We start from the raw sequence: 17,029 nt of genomic DNA, 5'->3' as shown, positions 1-17,029 counted from the left end.
TGCAACCAGATCACTTTAGGACAGCAGTGCTATTCAGCTTAGATGTCATAGCCCATCATGTCAGTTATAGAAAATGACATAGAGAAATTTTCCCTGTCGCTGCAATATTGCTCTGTCCCTGCAAGCTCTGTCCTCATCTGCACAAGCCTCGAACACTTTAAAATCCTTTTTTTTTTTTTTTTTTCCCCATTATTTTTTATTTTCAAATTTTACATAAAGTGTACAAAATATTAAAATACAATTGATAAATACATAGTATCACTTTTATATCTAATACATCATATATCTAAATATAATTTTCCCCCTCACCCTCCTATTACTTTTCATATAATATTTTTAATTTTCAAATTTTACATAAAATGTACAAAATATTAAATTACAATTGATAAATACACAATATCATTTTTGTATCTAATACATCATATTCTAAATATATTTTTATCCCTTCTCCTTCCTCCCACCCTTCTATTATTTTTCATTCATACATTACATATTGTATAACATATTATATATAATTTATTTTCATTACCCCCCCTCTATGTGCGTCACAAAAAAGATATTTAAAAGAAGAAAAGAAGAAGAAAAATCCTACTATTTATTCATTGCAGTATTTTGTCAGTGGCCCCCATATTTTTATAAATTTGGTATATGTCCCTCTTTGTATTACTATTGTTCTTTCCATTTTAAATATATGACATATTGTATTCCACCAAAATGTATAATTTAGGTTATTATAATTCTTCCAATTATTAGTTTAAAATCCTAACGAGCAACATTCTAGAGCTCAGATTGTGATGTCATAATGCCTCATTCCACCAATGCCTAAGCTCCGTCCTCATCTGCACAAGCCTTGAACACTTTAAAATCCTAAGGAGCAACATTCTAGAGCTCAGATTGTGATGTCATAATGCCTCATTCCACCAATGCCCAAGCTCTGTCCTCATCTGCACAAGCCTCGAACACTTTAAAATTTAAAATTCTTGCTGAATATACTGAAAACCAGATAGACCGGGGGGTCCCTGATGTCTGGGCTGAGAACAGCTAGCTTATGGTATTTGTATCTCTGCTTGGAATGGCGTCATTTCTAATAGTCATCGAGCTGCTCCCTTCACATGATGATCTGGACTTGGCACAAAGTAATATTATGGGTTGTTTGTCTTGTCCTATATTTTTTTCTTAAAGGGTTGTGGTAAAGCAATGAAGCGCACACAAACCAAATGGCTGAAGCCATCCTTCAGAGGCCTGTAGGAGAGAAACTAGGAAAGTTCTACCTTGTGTAAGATGGATCTTCAGCAAACTCCAAGTTGCTCCAGTTGTTGGACTCTGAATCAAAAGACCGCTCCTTGTTTTCTTCTTAAGGGTGGCGGGAAAGGGACAGGAATAAGCCCCACCCAGCACAGGACGACAACACTGTAAGGAAAAACGCAAATCCTGTGGAATTATATTAGCTTTAGATATGCATTAGCCATTTATAAGGGTGGGAGTGGGTGTGTTGATGTTAACTTGTGCTGGCCTAATTGTGAGTTTCAGAAAATCAACCTCTCTCTTGGAGACAGCTCTTCTGCCCTCCAGGCCATGAAATGGAAAAAAAAAGGCATAAAATACCATAACATAACAATCAACTTCTAGACTGCATAACCTTGAAGGTCTAGACTTCGACCCTCACTTTATTGTTCACAATCTATTGCTCATGACTAGGCCCCAGTGGTGTAGCAAGGGCGGGAGATGGGAGATGCCCGGAATTGCCGCGCCATGTGGCCCCGCCTATTCTTCTCTGCTGTTTGAGTACCCCCCCCACCATGTACCTTTTGAAATGTTCGCTGGCTCAAGCAGCATCTTTCACTTCCTACTCGCTCTGACCTTGACTCTCGTCTGATATCATGTCCTGGTCCTGCAGCCAGGAAGTGATGTCAGAGGGGGGGCTGAGGCCAGTGCAAGCAGCAGGTAGAAGATACTGCTCGTGCCGGCGAACTTTTTAAGAGGGAGGGAGGGGAGCAGAGAGGAGGAGAGGCGCCAGTGCCCCTGCCAAGACAACGCTCAGTGCAGTCTGCCCTCCTGCCCCCACCCCTCAATTACTAGGCCTCTGCTCTTAACAAACTAGGATTCTCTGATCTTGTGTCATGGCTTTAACTACTTGCAATTTCTATTCTGGTGGATACACAGTGAATTTTAATGGAATCATCCACCTACACAGAATTTATGTAATGGAAAATGATGTTTGGGAAGGAATTTTTCTTAAATTCTAGAACTGTCTGCAGATCTGAAGAAAAGGCATCACAGCTGAATGAGTGTAAGATCTTTAAGGATTCAAAGGGATTGCTCTACTTGACTGATGGCTTTTAAAGTTAGTCTAGGTATGTCTTTTTTTTTTTAAACCTATCCTCTTGTTTTACGCACCTTTTCCATACTCTTCGGTCTGGGGCCCAGAGTTTGAGAGATTCCACTAATGAGGATGGTGAAGTTGTCTTGTGCTAAGCACAGATTTTCTGTTGCTGATCCTAAGGTTTGAAATACCTTTTGCCACTGGATTTGAAGAATGAGGAAAATGTATGTAGGTCCTTTTACAAAGGTGTGCTGCCAAGCTACCAGTTCTATTCCTACGGGCGGCTCGACGTTTAGCGGTCGCTGCTGCTTGGAAGCACATCTTGTAAAAATTGAATACCTATTTATTTGGGTTACCATTGAAAAAGGATGGAACATTAGTGTCTTAAATAGGCAAGTCCTATGGGCAATTATAGGCAGCAGCTAAGCCTGATTCATGCTCAAAATGAACTACTGTCTCCAAACGTTGGCTTAGCAGTAAAATAGTGACAGGATGTAATTAAGGGATGTTATCATCTTTTGGTGTCATTTGAAGCTGGTACTAGGGATGGGCTTTTGTTGTCATTAAAACCTGAACATATGCAGAAAGAAAGCAAAAAGTTTTGTGTTTTTCATTTGCTGATGCTAGTGCACTGTTTTGGACTCCTGAGGGTGTGTCATTGTGCATCTGCATGCTCTCAGGAAAGGCTTGTGCCCTGTTTCAGAAAGCGATGTACCTTTTACCCTCTTGAGACCCCATTTACATGTAACAACCGGAACCCATGCACATTTAGGGCTCCATATATGAAGGCGTGTCAGGGTCTTAATGCGCGAAATAGCGCACGCTAAAATGCCGCACAAGCTAGCCGCTACCGCCTCCTCTTGAGCAGGCGGTAGTTTTTCAGCTAGCATGCACTAATCCGGTGTGTTAAACGCTAGCGCACCTTCGTGAAAGGTGCCCTTAGATGTACATGGGTCTCAAGAGTTGAAGAGTGCACACTCGATGACCCTGCTCTTGAGACAGAAAAAAAAAAAATGTCCAAAGAAAATGATTGACGTGAATTTTCCTGGTAAAGACACAAACTGAAATTTTCAGATTGCTCATCAGCAGAACGAGATTTAGGAGTAATCATTAGCGCAGACATGAAATCTGCCAATCAGGTGGAGAAGGCTTCCTCAAGGGCAAGACAGATGCTGGGTTCCATCCGTAGAAGTTTCGTCAGCAGAAAGCCTGCTGTCATAATGCCATTATACAGGACCATGGTGAGACCTCATCTGGAATACTGCGTGCAATTCTGGAGGCCACATTATCGCAAAGACATGCAGAGGGTCGAGTCGGTCCAAAGGATGGCCACCAGAATGGTCTCAGGGCTTAAAGGTCTCTCGTACGAAGCAAGACTAAACAGTTTGCAGCTCTACACTCTCGAGGAACGCAGGGAGAGGGGAGACATGATTGAGACGTTTAAATACGTCACCGGACGTATAGAAGTGGAAGATAACATTTTCCTTCTCAGAGGCCCCTCAACCACAAGGGGGCACCCGCTCAAACTCAAGGGCGGAAAATTTCACGGCGACACCAGGAAGTATTTCTTCACGGAGCGAGTGATTGATCAATGGAACAAGCTTCCAGTACAGGTAATCGAGGCCAGCAGCGTGCCAGATTTTAAGAATAAATGGGACGCCCATGTGGGATCCCTAAGTGGGTCAGGGTAAAACATTGTATAATATTAAGGGGAGGGTCTATAGAGTGGGCAGACTTGATGGGCCTTGGCCCTTTTCTGCTGTCATCTTTCTATGTTTCTATCCTTAGTTGGTATACCAAGCCTAAGACCCATGAACTTGACAACGAATCGTCGGAGCTGTAGACGACACAAGCAAAAGGCAATTGCATGGGACGATGCAGTCGACCATTGTGTAGAATGGAGCTCTACTAGGGAGGCATTAACAATAGACGCCTTGGAGACAGGAAAGGGGAATAACAACTGCAAAAGCCTGACAAAAGCAATCATGTTGTCACACCTATCTTACAGGTATGGAAGTGCTTTCTAAGTGGACAGCAGCAGGTAGGGAGTGCTACAAGGAAGGAGCTAGGAAACTTAAAGGTTGGATGCCTGGAATGCGCTCCCGAGAGAGGTGGTGGAGAGTAAAACTGTGGCTGAGTTCAAAGAAGCGTGGGATGAACATGGAGGCGCTTCCCCCTGCTCGGCGGTTCTATTCTACTGCTCATGCAGAGGCACGTGTCCTGAAAACCGCCGAACGCACCGCTACTACCATGTCTCTGCCACGGAGCTACGAATCATGGAGGCAGGGATCATGGAAGTAGGAGTGCGCATGCCCACTTAGGGTTTTATTATTATTGATGGCGTTCTGAGGACCTTCGGTGTGATAAAATTGCTATATGAGATTATGATTTAATGCTAAAAAGTATTATTCTTTTACCACGGGCTACCTTTTAGCACAGCGTAGTAAAAGGGCACCCACGATTGCTCTTCAGTATTCCAAACTTAATGTATGTGGTTGACAGATAAGATAGGGAGCTAGAGAAATCAATAGAAGCTGCAGCTGAGGACTGACTCATGTGCGACTTAGTTCTTCACAGGGATTAGGCTGCAGAACGCTTCAGTCTCGCCACACAGCGCCATTTCTGTTGCAGGGCGTTTTGTCTGGGAAAACCTGCTAAATGAGTTCAGAATCGGCATCTGCTGCACCTAGAAATAAGCCGCAGTGCTTTGAAAGACCATAAATTTTTCTTATTTACCTGTAATAATTTCTTGGCAGAGTAGAGATAATTAAATAACCATTGAGCTAAGCAATGCAGCTCTAACACGTAGGTTGTATTAAGTCATGTTAAAGCAAGTGCTGACGTGACTAACACATAGTGATTTATTTGCTGCATAAAGGCGCTTGCATTAGAAAATGATAGGCCATAATTTTCCTTACTTTGGAAGACTGATGCCAAGAAGAAGAATATCAGGTGTAGTTACACAGAACGCAGAGAAGGAGGCTGAAATGTTAAAACCCATCTTCCGTCTAGAGATAAAAGCAAGTTTGTGAAAAGTAGCTGTATCATTGGTGTGGAACAGGTTCCCAATTAAAAAGCAGTTCTGTTACATTTTCATTTATAATAATAATTAAACAGTCGTTAGAACATAGCTCTCGCTCTCTTTTTGCCAGTTCTGGCAGCTCTGGACCAGGCTGTCATCTTCCGCTTTTAGGGACTCTCACAGCTTTCCAAATTTCCATTCCAGGGCAGCTGTTTCCTTCCAGGGGAGCCATTCAATGGTTTACCGTAATCCTTCATCTTAGCCCTCACCTCCTCCTTGTCGCTAACAGTACTCTCCAATACCAACAATTGGGCATGCCATAAATATATCCTATACACAAGAAGACAGAAAAATATTTTAAAGACAACACTGACTACTGCTTCTGGAAGAGAAGCTCCTGCACTGTGGAGCTTCTTGGGGCTAAGTCATGGACCCTACCATCATCATATTTCTTGCTCAATTTCCAATATTGAGGTTCAGCACCTATATTTCCCCTCTTATGACATTCAACTATTTATCACTCATGGTTAGTGGGAACCACACTTTTAATTTAACTCTAATTCAGGGCTGGCCCTAGCACAAGTTGAACTAGGCAGTCACCATGGAAAGCACAATTTTAGGGGAAGCAACGTAGGCACCAGGTAGCCCCAGTCATGACTTTTCCACCTCCTTTCCGCTGCCACCCCCACCACTGCTGCTGATTTCAAAAGCAAATCAGCAAACCCTCATAGGGCCTCGCCTCTATATGAGCAGCTACTAACTCCACCCCCTCTGCCACCAACTTCCGGCTTTAGGAGAGGACAGTTCTAGCAGAGTGGCAGCCACCTACATAGTGACCAAAGACTAACTGTTTCCTGTTTTACCATTGTGGCACAGGGCAAACAGAAGATACTGAAGATAGGGAGGGGAGGGAGAAGAGATGGATGCTGGAAGTTGGGAAGGGGAAAGAGAAGAATCCAAAGCTTTACCCTGTACTGTGCTTGGGTTCCAACTGCCGAAATCTCCGTCAAAACCTACTCCATCCCATCTAAACCCTCCCAGCCATTGAAGCCCTCTCCAGCCCATCCTCCCCCAAACGGCCATATACAGACACAGACCGTGCAAGTCTGCCCAGTACTGGCCTTAGTTCAATATTTACTATTATTTTCTGATTCTAGATCCTCCGTGTTCATCCCACGCTTCTTTGAACTCGGTCACCATTTTCCTCTCCACCACCTCTCTCGGGAGCGCATTCCAGGCATCCACCACCCTCTCCGTAAAGTAGAATTTCCTAACATTGCTCCTGAATCTACCACCCCTCAACCTCAAATTATGTCCTCTGGTTTTACCATTTTCCTTTCTCTGCCATTGTTGAAACTTAGAAGAAAGTGTTTTTCAGTAAACAAGAAAGGGTAGCAGCATTGTAATGGCTTCCTGGCATGCTCCGTATTTTGACAGATATTACAGCTCATTAAATACAAGGCAGATGAATTATGACCACGCGCTGGGCTAATTAAGAGCCTGGAGATGGTGTGGTTTTCATTAGAATATCTCCACCCCCTCCCACAAGCCCCCCTGGGTTTGTGCACACAAGCAACAGACACAGCCTTGTGACCGAACTAGAATTTCCTGACCAGCAGCAGCGATGTTTCCAAAGCAAACAAACATTCCAAAATATTTTAATGTCGGTATTCACTGCCACAGAGAACATTCAAGTCTCTGTCCTTGGTTCTCGCTTCTCCTGTAATGGCCCCTTCCTTCTTGAGGTGAGGAGTGGCCTAGCACCCTGAGGTTGAGAGATCAAATCCCAGCACTCTGCTCCTTGTGACCCTGAGCAAGTCACTTAACCCTTTGTTGCCCCAGATACAAACTAAGTAACTGTAGATATATATAAACCACTTTGAATATATAAACAGAAAAAGGCAGTGTACAAGTCACATTCCTTTCCTTCTCCCCCTCTCCCTTTCACAGTTTACCAGCTTGAGAGCAGCTCAGGCCCCAGACCTGATTCCCTCTGCCCTGTGCAGAGTCCAGAATGAACCGGAGTCTGGTCTCTAGTATGCTTCCAGCCCCTGCTGAATGGATGTAAATAGTGTAACAGTCAGAAGTGAGTGGTAGCGTGTGGGATTATTTATTTATTTAAAAAACGTAATATACCGCCTGAAGTCACATCAGTTTCCAAATAAACATACATAAAGCAAAAACAAAGACCAAAAAAACAATACAAATCACTCTTCAAAATAATATCAATACATGGAACGATGGCCTACAAATTCTTCAGTAACATATTTGATAAAATGTCACAAAAATACCCAAACAACATTAGGAGAGACAGATTAAAAGTATGCGTCTACAAACAACTTGGTTTTCAACATCTTCTTAAAACTGTAGCGATCAGCACATAATCTTAGTTGCCCAATAAGCTTGTTCCAATATGACATTCCAGCAATGGAAAACATTTGAAGTTGAGTTGCCACATATCTGACATTATCAGCTGTCAGTGCTACCAGTTTCATTTTCCCCCTCAGAACGCAAGGCCCTCGGAGGTTTATAAATCTCCCAGAGAAATTGAAACCACGAGAGAGAAAAATTTGTTTTGTTTAAGAAGCCACCAAATTGGGTTGGAGGGAGGAGGTGCAGTCAAGGGTAGAAAAGTTATTTTCTTCAATCAAACTATTAGGAAAATAAACAGAACTTCCAGCCTTTTTTCCTAATACCTAGACCCTTGTATTCTTTATGGGTTGTCCAAGGCTAGGCATGTAAATTTGGGCATGCATCATAGATATTGGCATAAACTAATTGATGTTAATTGGCAGCCATCAAGAGTTACATGTGACTGTGCTATGTTCTATTCCATAAAATGCATGCCTAAATTTTAGGGTGCCTGACTCCAAACGGGGCATGGGCGGGTCAAGGGCATTCCTAGGATTTAGGTATGATGCTTTAAATAATGTCAAATATGTGCCCTACTGTCCTTAGTGGGGCGCCAGCATCTACACCAGCTTTTGGCAGGTGTAAGTGTTTGAACCCAAATTTAGGTGCGAGATGTGCTCTAAGCTAGGATTCCTTAGAAGTCATTCTGCGTAGCGGGGAACAAACCAATGCCTAACTTTGACCACCATTTCCCTGTTCGCCATTTGCAGGGGTGGATCCAATTGTTCATTCTGCTGTTTAGCTGCTTTCTCTTGGACAGCACCTTACTTCGCTTATTACCGTGCAAAAGATGGAAATGAAGAACCGTTTTTACTAAAATTCACTAACATTTGCAGTTACCATGGCTTAATGTGGGATTTTACTGCACAGTAACTGTAAATTTTATGTTGTGCATTTTGGGAGGCATTCCCAATATTTTTGTTGCAAGTCGTTCATCAGTGTCCCCATTAGTTTACAGCGCCGACTGAGAGTTAACTAGGGACCACCACCTACCTCCTATTTAAGTATAATACCCTAACTCGCTAACACGTCCACTCCCACTCTCCACCCATGACAGAAAAATATAGTTTAACATGCAAAAACAGGAAAACTACCATACATCCCTTCATGCAGTTGCATGGTAGCATTGACCACGCAGTAAGGGCTTAACGTACTCTAGTAAATGGGCCCCTACATTCAGAAATCTGTGACGAATTGAGCTGAAATTCAAATGCGCTGCCTCCTTCTTGAGGTTTGGTGCTTAGGGAAGACATCCTGGATGTCCATCTTTTATAACAACCATGGTTGTAGCTTTCAGCAGCACCACTGCGTTGTAACAATCTTCCTTTGCAAATTAGAAGGCTCGCATAAAACACAATTTTAGCTACTCCTTCTAACTGATATTGTATTCATTCACACTATCTCTCCTGTTAGCAGATAGCTGGGCAGATATACAGGAAATCACTCCGAAGGTTTGATAGCGAGACGAATCCAAATTATCTAGCGAGTTAAATTGTGTTGTGGTAATGCCATTTAGGCGATGACCTCGCTGAACTTATGTTAGGCTACTTTGGAGAGGTGGAGGACAGGTAGGTAGATATAAAATAAGAAGATTCTTAGCCTGTTTGTCCTTGGGTGATGTGTTTGCTTTGTGTCTGGTGCACGCTGTTCTAAAGGTCCCCCTGGTGGGAAATTGGAAGAATCACACCTTAGAAAAATAAGATGCGATTTGCTCAGACCAGGTGTAATAAGTTCTTTATGGGATATGTCTGCTTATTTGAATTTAAATTATTTGACTTTTGGATGCTTTTTTTTTTTTTACATTTAATTTCATTATGCTCCAAAAAACCTCAAAGTATTTAAATATCTTCTAAATGTGCTTGAGTTTTATCACTCTTTAGAATGACAAATACACGAGAATCCCCTTCCAGCACAAAAAAGATAATGAAAGATATTGGGCTCCTTTTACGAAGCCGTTTTAGCGGCTTTATCACACGCACATTTTTAGTGCTCGCTAACCCCCGCACTAGCCGAAAAACTTCCGCCTGCTCAAGAGGAGGCGGTAGCGGCTAGCGCAGCCGGCAAATTAGCACGCGCTATTACGCGCACTAAACTTCTACTGTGATGCCAGGGGATTCACTAGACGTAGCCTAGTGTTTAGATTAGTGGACTGATTAGCCCCTTGTGATCTTGGGCTAGTGATTTAACCTTCCACTACCACAAGTACAAATTTAGAGGTCAACATTCAGCATGGTTTAAGCAAGCAGAAGGGGCTTCTCCCTGCTGAAACCACACTGAGCGAGCCACAGTGGCATCTCTAGACAAATATTTGGGGTGGCAAGCTATATATGGAAGGGGGGGGGGCAAGCCAAAGCAACATTTCTGTATATCATGCTCACCTCCACATCATACCCTCCCACCTCCCCACTTGTAAATTAGCAGACTAAGACGCCATGGCTTTCTATGTATAAAGAACCACCCTTCCAGCTGATTTCCGTTATTAGGTAAAAAACTGCCATTACAATTGATACCATCTTTCAAACAAGTTCTTCTGTGTGGCATGGTTTGGATTGTCTACACAGGATTGGACAGAATCTCAATATTAACCCTGTACCTCCAGTTCTGTATCCCCCTTACAACTCACCATGCCAAAAAATATTTAAATTGTGATTGTTACCGCAGGGACAGCACAGGCTCTTTTCACTGCCAGACACTTTGGGCTCCTTTTACTAAGCCGTGTTGGGGCTTTAATGCGCGGAATAGCGCGTGCTGCATTGTCGCGCGCGCAAGACCTTAACGCCAGCATTGTGCTGGCGTTAGTTCTAGAAGGGTAGCGCGCGGTAATTTCCTGCATACGCTAAAAACACTAGCGCACCTTAGTAAAAGGAGCCCTTTGTGTAAATCAGGGGAGGGGGGTTAATGACTCTGTGCGAGCTCTCTTATTTTGGGTGCTAAGGACCTGCTTTCAAATAGGGCTAGACACTTGTAAAAGAAAGCAAAAACCCTGCAAAAAGACATTAAAAAGCAATATAGTAAACTTACCAGACCATAACTGTTGTAACACACCTATTAAAAGATAGTTTTATAAATATTACACTGGGTCTACCATATACCTATTACTGGGAAACTGGATCAAGCTGTATTGTTAGCAGACATTACATGCTAGAACAGTGGTTCCCAACCCTGTCCTGGAGGACCATCAGACCACCAGGCCAGTCGGGTTTTCAGGCTAGCCCTAATGAATATGCATGGAGCAGATTTGCATGCCTGTCACTTCCATTATATGCAAATCTCTCTCATGCATATTCATTAGGGCTAGCCTGAAAACCCGACTGGCCTGGTGGTCCTCCAGGACAGGGTTGAGAACCTCAGTCGCATATGAAAAACATGGACAGACCCTCACCTGATACAAAATAGGGGCCCACAAAAACTGTAATGGAGAACATTCTCCACCCCAGACTCTATAAGCAGAGCCATACTGGTAAAAGAGAAATAGAAATACATTTTCTTTTGTACTCTACAAAATACCAAAAAAATAGAAAAGATGTACATTTCCCATACTAAATGCACCTCAATCTTTCATCATCTATATACCTTTGTGTCTTGGCATTTTTTTCCCCTTCCTTTTTGGGCTGATCCCAGTCTTTTTTCCACTTTCTTTTTGACAGTCTTTACCAGGTTCATCTTTCCTTTCCTTCTCTACATTCATCTACCAGTAATCTTTCCTTTTATGTTTTTTCCTACTTTTCTCTTTTTTTGTGTTTATATCTGCCCATTTGATTTCTTCCCCTCTATTCCCTTTCTCCTGCATCCTGAACCTCTCTCACTCTTACTCCCACCCTCTTACCCTCCCAAGGGCCAGCATCTCTCTTGTCTACACCCTACTCCTGGTACTGTAACTCTGCCTCTTTCTGGGGGTCCAGCATCTCTCCCCCGTTATTCCCTGCTCCTCATCTGAGCTCCCCACCCCCATGTTCTGTCATCTCACTTACCCCTTCCCCGCATTCTAGAATCTCTATCCCTTCCTCCCCTTCCCGTGGTCTCAAAACGCATCTGTTTCCCTTCCTTCCCACCTCCTAACATGGTCTGGCACATCTCCCTCTTTCCTGTGCCCTGCGCAGTTGGTAGCTTTCACTTGCCCCTCCAAATGATCCTCCAACATTCCTGTGGGCTGCCAGCAGCATCAGCAAGGACAACCAGCTGCTTCAGCTGGCCCATATCCCACTAACTAGTACAGTTGTGGTGGAAAGTGTGAGTGCACCAAAACGCAATAAAAACCTACTTTATTGATGTATAGGTGACACCTACAGGCATAAGGGCTATTGGGGAGACATACAGTTGGGTATAGTAGGTTGTGGGTGAGTTTTCGAGGGCTCACCATAAATATAAGGGGGCTATGGTAAGATGTGTACCTGTGACCTTTTATGTGAAGTTCACTGAAGTGCTCCACTGCTCTGCTCATTGTCTGTGTGCTCCTCCTATATCTCAATGATTGCTTTTGTGCGTTATTCAAAAAGATTGATGCACTGAGGCAATCACATCTAGGAAATGACCTTTTTTTTTTTTTTTTTTTGAAAAACAAAAAAAAGAGAGACATTTTTCTGGTCTGAAAATGGTCATTTTCTCTACTTGATTTTTGGACGTTGTTCTCAAAACATCCCAAATCAGATTTAGACATCATTTGGAAAACACCCTTCCATGTCTAGCACTGGCATTGAATATCCAGAGTCAGGCAGTGACCCAGAAATTATATAGGTGCCAGCTGATATTCTGTACCAACAGCTACAGAGTTAAGAGTACAGATAGGATTGCCATTTGTGGAGTCCTATTGACCCACTTAGCTATGCAGACATCAGCATTAAAAATGGCCACTGTCTGCATAACTGCGGGCTCCTCCCTCCCTCCACTCACAAACCATCCCAGCATTATCCTGACAGTGCCTCAGTGGTCAGAGCTGATATTCAGCAACACTGTTAAGTGCAATTGAATATTGGTGACGATCTCGCCACAGGCATCTCTATGGGTGGCGCCACCCCCAAAAATGGCTTGCCTCCCCAGTTTCAATGCTGTTTGGAATGTCTCCCTCTTTCCCCTGCCTGCCCTGTATGGTCCACTATCTCTCTTGACCCCCCAGTGATCCTCCAACATTCCTGTGGGCTGCTGGCAGCATCATCAAGAAAAACAAGCTGCTTTGGCCAGTCTCAGGAACATTTCCTCTGTTGTGTCCTGCCTATGTGGACACAGGAAGTTGTCACTGTGTAATAAATGCTCAAATGTAATTTCTGTGAAGGAATCTGTCAGAGTCTGGCTTCTCACGGTTTTATGTTGATTTTTGGCGGCACGCTTCTATTTCTAATATGTTATCTCTTATTTAGTAAGAGTCTGTTTTCTGTATGTGTGTCTACAAAGAAGGATTTTGCCTGCGTTTACTGTAGTTTCTGTGTAGGAGTCTGACTGGTTCTTTTGTCGCAGTAGGAGGTGCACTGGAGAACTAAATTTTCATAGCTATCTTTGTAATGCTGTGAATCTTGGAAGCTAGTGTTGTTTCAGTACTGTATGGCCCTTCTTTTTTTTTTTTTACATAGGCACTGAATGTTTTTGCAGAGTTATTACCACAGCAGTGCACGTAAATTATAATACACATTTCACTGTTAAGTGATAGTTTTACATCAGAATATTGAACTTTGTGTATTATTTTTAAATATAAAGAGGGGCATAATCGAAACATACATCCGAGTCCGATTTGGACGTATAGCATTAGATTCCCAAAGTCGGCAGTGAGAAAATGCCCATTTTTGAAAGGCAAATCACCATACGTCTATATTTTTTTTTCCAAAAATCATCTATCTGGACGTTCAGGCGATTGGGTCACTCAGACCACCAGGACATCTATCTTTGTACCACATTTTTGACCAAAATTTCATCCAAGTCCCAAATTCCCAGAACGTGGACATGGGCGGGGCCAATCTTGTAATGGACTGGCCCAGACATGGCAACGGAGCAGTGGGGCACCTTTCAGGGCACTGCTGTGAACTTCACATAAAGGATGCTACATAAACATCTCACCAGAACTCCCTTATAGATTATGGTGAGACCCCCCCAAACTCAGTATACCCACCTGTCTACAACCCCAATAGCCCTTGGGGTTAAAGGTGGCACCTATATGGCAGTAGAGTAGGGGTTGGGGGAGTTTTGGTGGGCACACATGTTCCACCATAAATGTAATGGTTAGAGTGGCTTATTGGCTTGGGTCCTCCTCTCTATGGTTCATTAGTCCACCCCCCAGGCTATTTGAGACACCTGTATGCAGCTCTACTAGGCTTTCGTATACCAGGTGCTGATGTTCTGGAGACAGGTATGTATTTTTTTATTCAGATCTTTGTGGGGGTGTGAGGGGGGATCAGTGAACACTGGGAACCGATGCCAGCGTGAACTACAAGTAGAATATGCCGCTCGAGTCAGGGAATATTTAAAGAAGTATGCATGGGGGGGGCCAGAGGGGAAGAGAGGGGTGGGTGCCTCCATGAAGATAGCACCCAGTGTGGTCCGCCCCCTCCCCCTTACTATGCCGCTGGCTGTTATGAGGTGGTAAATTTGCTATATGGGTTCTGTGTATCTTTTTGCAGGGTTTCATGTTATTTTGCAAAGCAACTGGCTCAAGACCAGTAGTCTCCACATCCAATACACCAGTGTCTCTCAAACTTTCTCGAGCCAGGGCACACTAAAGGTAGTGGCCATGGCTTGAGGCACCCAGAAGTGCGCAGACATCACTGTGATGACATCACGCATATGCGTGATATCTACGTCCGTGCATATGCAGAGGCATAAGAACATAAGCAATGCCTCCACTGGGTCGGACCTGAGGTCCTTCGTGCCCAGCAGTCTGCTCACGTGGTGGCCCAACAGGTCCAGGACCTGTGCAGTAATCCTCTGTCTATACCCTTCTATCCCCTTTTCCAGCAGGAAACTGTCCAATCCTTTCTTAAACCCCAGTATCGTACTCTGCCCTATTACGAACTCTGGAAGCGCATTCCAGGTGCCCACCATACGTTGGGTAAAGAAGAACTTCCTAGCATTTGTTTTGAATCTGTCCCCTTTCAACTTTTCCGAATGCCCTCTTGTTCTTTTATTTTTTGAAAGTTTGAAGAATCTGTCCCTCTCTACTCTTTCTATGCCCTTCATGATCTTGTAAGTCTCTATCATATCCCCTCTAAGTCTCCTCTTCTCCAGGGAAAAGAGACCCAGTTTCTCCAATCTCAGCGTATGAAAGGTTTTCCATCCCTTTTATCAGATGTGTCGTGCTCCTCTGAACCCTCTCGAGTAACGCCATATCCTTCTTAAGGTACGGCGACCAATATTGGACGCAGTACTCCAGATGCGGACGCACCATCGCCTGATACAACGGCAGGATAACTTCTTTCGTTCTGGTTGTAATACCCTTCTTGATTATACCTAGCATTCTATTCGCTCTCTTAGTGGCCGCTGCGCACTGTGCCGTTGGCTTCATTGTCTTGTCCACCATTACTCCCAAGTCCCTTTCATGGGTACTCTCATTCAATAACATCCCTCCCATCGTATAGTTGTACCTCGGGTTTCTGCTTCCCACATGCAATATTTTACATTTCTCAATGTTGAACTTCTTCTGCCATCTCGTCGCCCATTCCCCTAGTTTGTTCAAGTCCCTTTGCAATTCTTCGCAGTCCTCTTTAGTCCGAGCTCCACTAAATAGTTTGGTGTCGTCCACAAATTTTATTATCGCACACTTCGTCCCTGTTTCTAGATCACTTATGAATATATTAAATAGCAGCGGCCCGAGCACCGAGCCCTATGGAACACTACTCGTGACCCTCCTCCAGTCCGAGTAGAGGCCCTTCACCCCTACCCTCTGTTTCCTACCCGCCAACTAGTTTCTGATCCATCTATGTACGTCTCCGTCCACCCCATGGTTCTTCAGTTTCCGGAGTAGACGTTCATGGGGTACCTTGTCAAAGGCTTTTTGGAAATCTAGGTATATGATGTCTATGGGGACTCCTCTGTCCATCCTTTTGATAATTCCTTCGAAGAAGTGCAAAAAGTTAGTTAGGCATGATCTCCCCCTGCAGAAACCATGTTGGCTGGTTATCAGAAGTTCGTTTCTTTCAAAATGTTCATCGATGTTTTCTTTTATCAGTGCTTCTGCCATTTTCCTCGGAACCGAGGTCAGACTCACAGGTCTGTAGTTTCCCGGGTCACCTCTTGATCCCTTTTTAAAGGGATGAGCCCTGAGATGCCAGTAGGGGGTGCCAGCAATGGAGAGGGCCGAAGAGGAGAGGCACTGGCGCCAACTGATTGCCTACAGCAGTGTTTCTCAACTATTTCAAGCTAAGTACCCCCTAAGTCTAACAATTATCAACTGAGTACCCCAACCACAGACCTTCCTAGGCCCACCCAAGCTCTGCCCCAGATTCCATCCCCTTTACTAATTGTAATGCAATTTTTTCCATTCATTTTTCATATACACAGCAGATATAAATTCTCAAAACTGACACATTTCAATCACTATATTCAACCAACTGGGTTGTGGTGTGGATTTGGTGTGGTTTTGGGTAGAGACAGCAGGGAGTGGGAGTCTTTTAATGGCTTATGACAATTTGATTGGCATGATATAGGGATATGTTCTCTTAGTAACATAGTAAATGATGGCAGATAAAGACCCGAATGGTCCATCCAGTCTGCCCAACCATACCTTCTCTTTAAATTACTGATTTAATTTGAATTGTCCTTTTTCTTAGATGTTTCTGGGCCAGAAACCCAGAGCTCTGCCCGGTAGTGTGCTTAGGTTCTATCTACTGGAATCTCCGTCAAAGCTCACTCCAGCCCATCTAAACCATCCCAGCCCATCCTCAACTGAATAGCCATATATGGGACACTGACCATGCAAGTCTGCCCAGTAATGGCCTTAGTTCTTCAATATCTACCATTATTTTCTGATTAGAGATCCTCTGAGTTCATCCCACGCTTTTTTGAACTCTGTCACCATTTTCTTCCCCACCACAGCTTCCGCAGTTGGCATCACGATTGTTACAGTTGCCCGGCTGAAATGTCGGTTCTACCTGTCCAGACGCAGCAAGACCCAGACAACTACAGCAATCATGACGTAGGAATGTTGAGTGGACAGGAGGCATGGCCTTCTCTTGGAGGGATTATTGAAGTAGGGGAGGGGGTTATTGACAGCTATGGTCCTTGACTGGTAAGAGTTTTGAATGTTTATGAGATGGGAAAAGAGTCACTGGGGTTGGGTTAAGAATAATGGG

The sequence above is a fragment of the Geotrypetes seraphini genome, chromosome 12 (genome assembly GCF_902459505.1).
Source record: "Geotrypetes seraphini chromosome 12, aGeoSer1.1, whole genome shotgun sequence".
NCBI classification, from domain to species: domain Eukaryota; kingdom Metazoa; phylum Chordata; class Amphibia; order Gymnophiona; family Dermophiidae; genus Geotrypetes; species Geotrypetes seraphini.
This window is presented reverse-complemented; position numbering follows the sequence as displayed.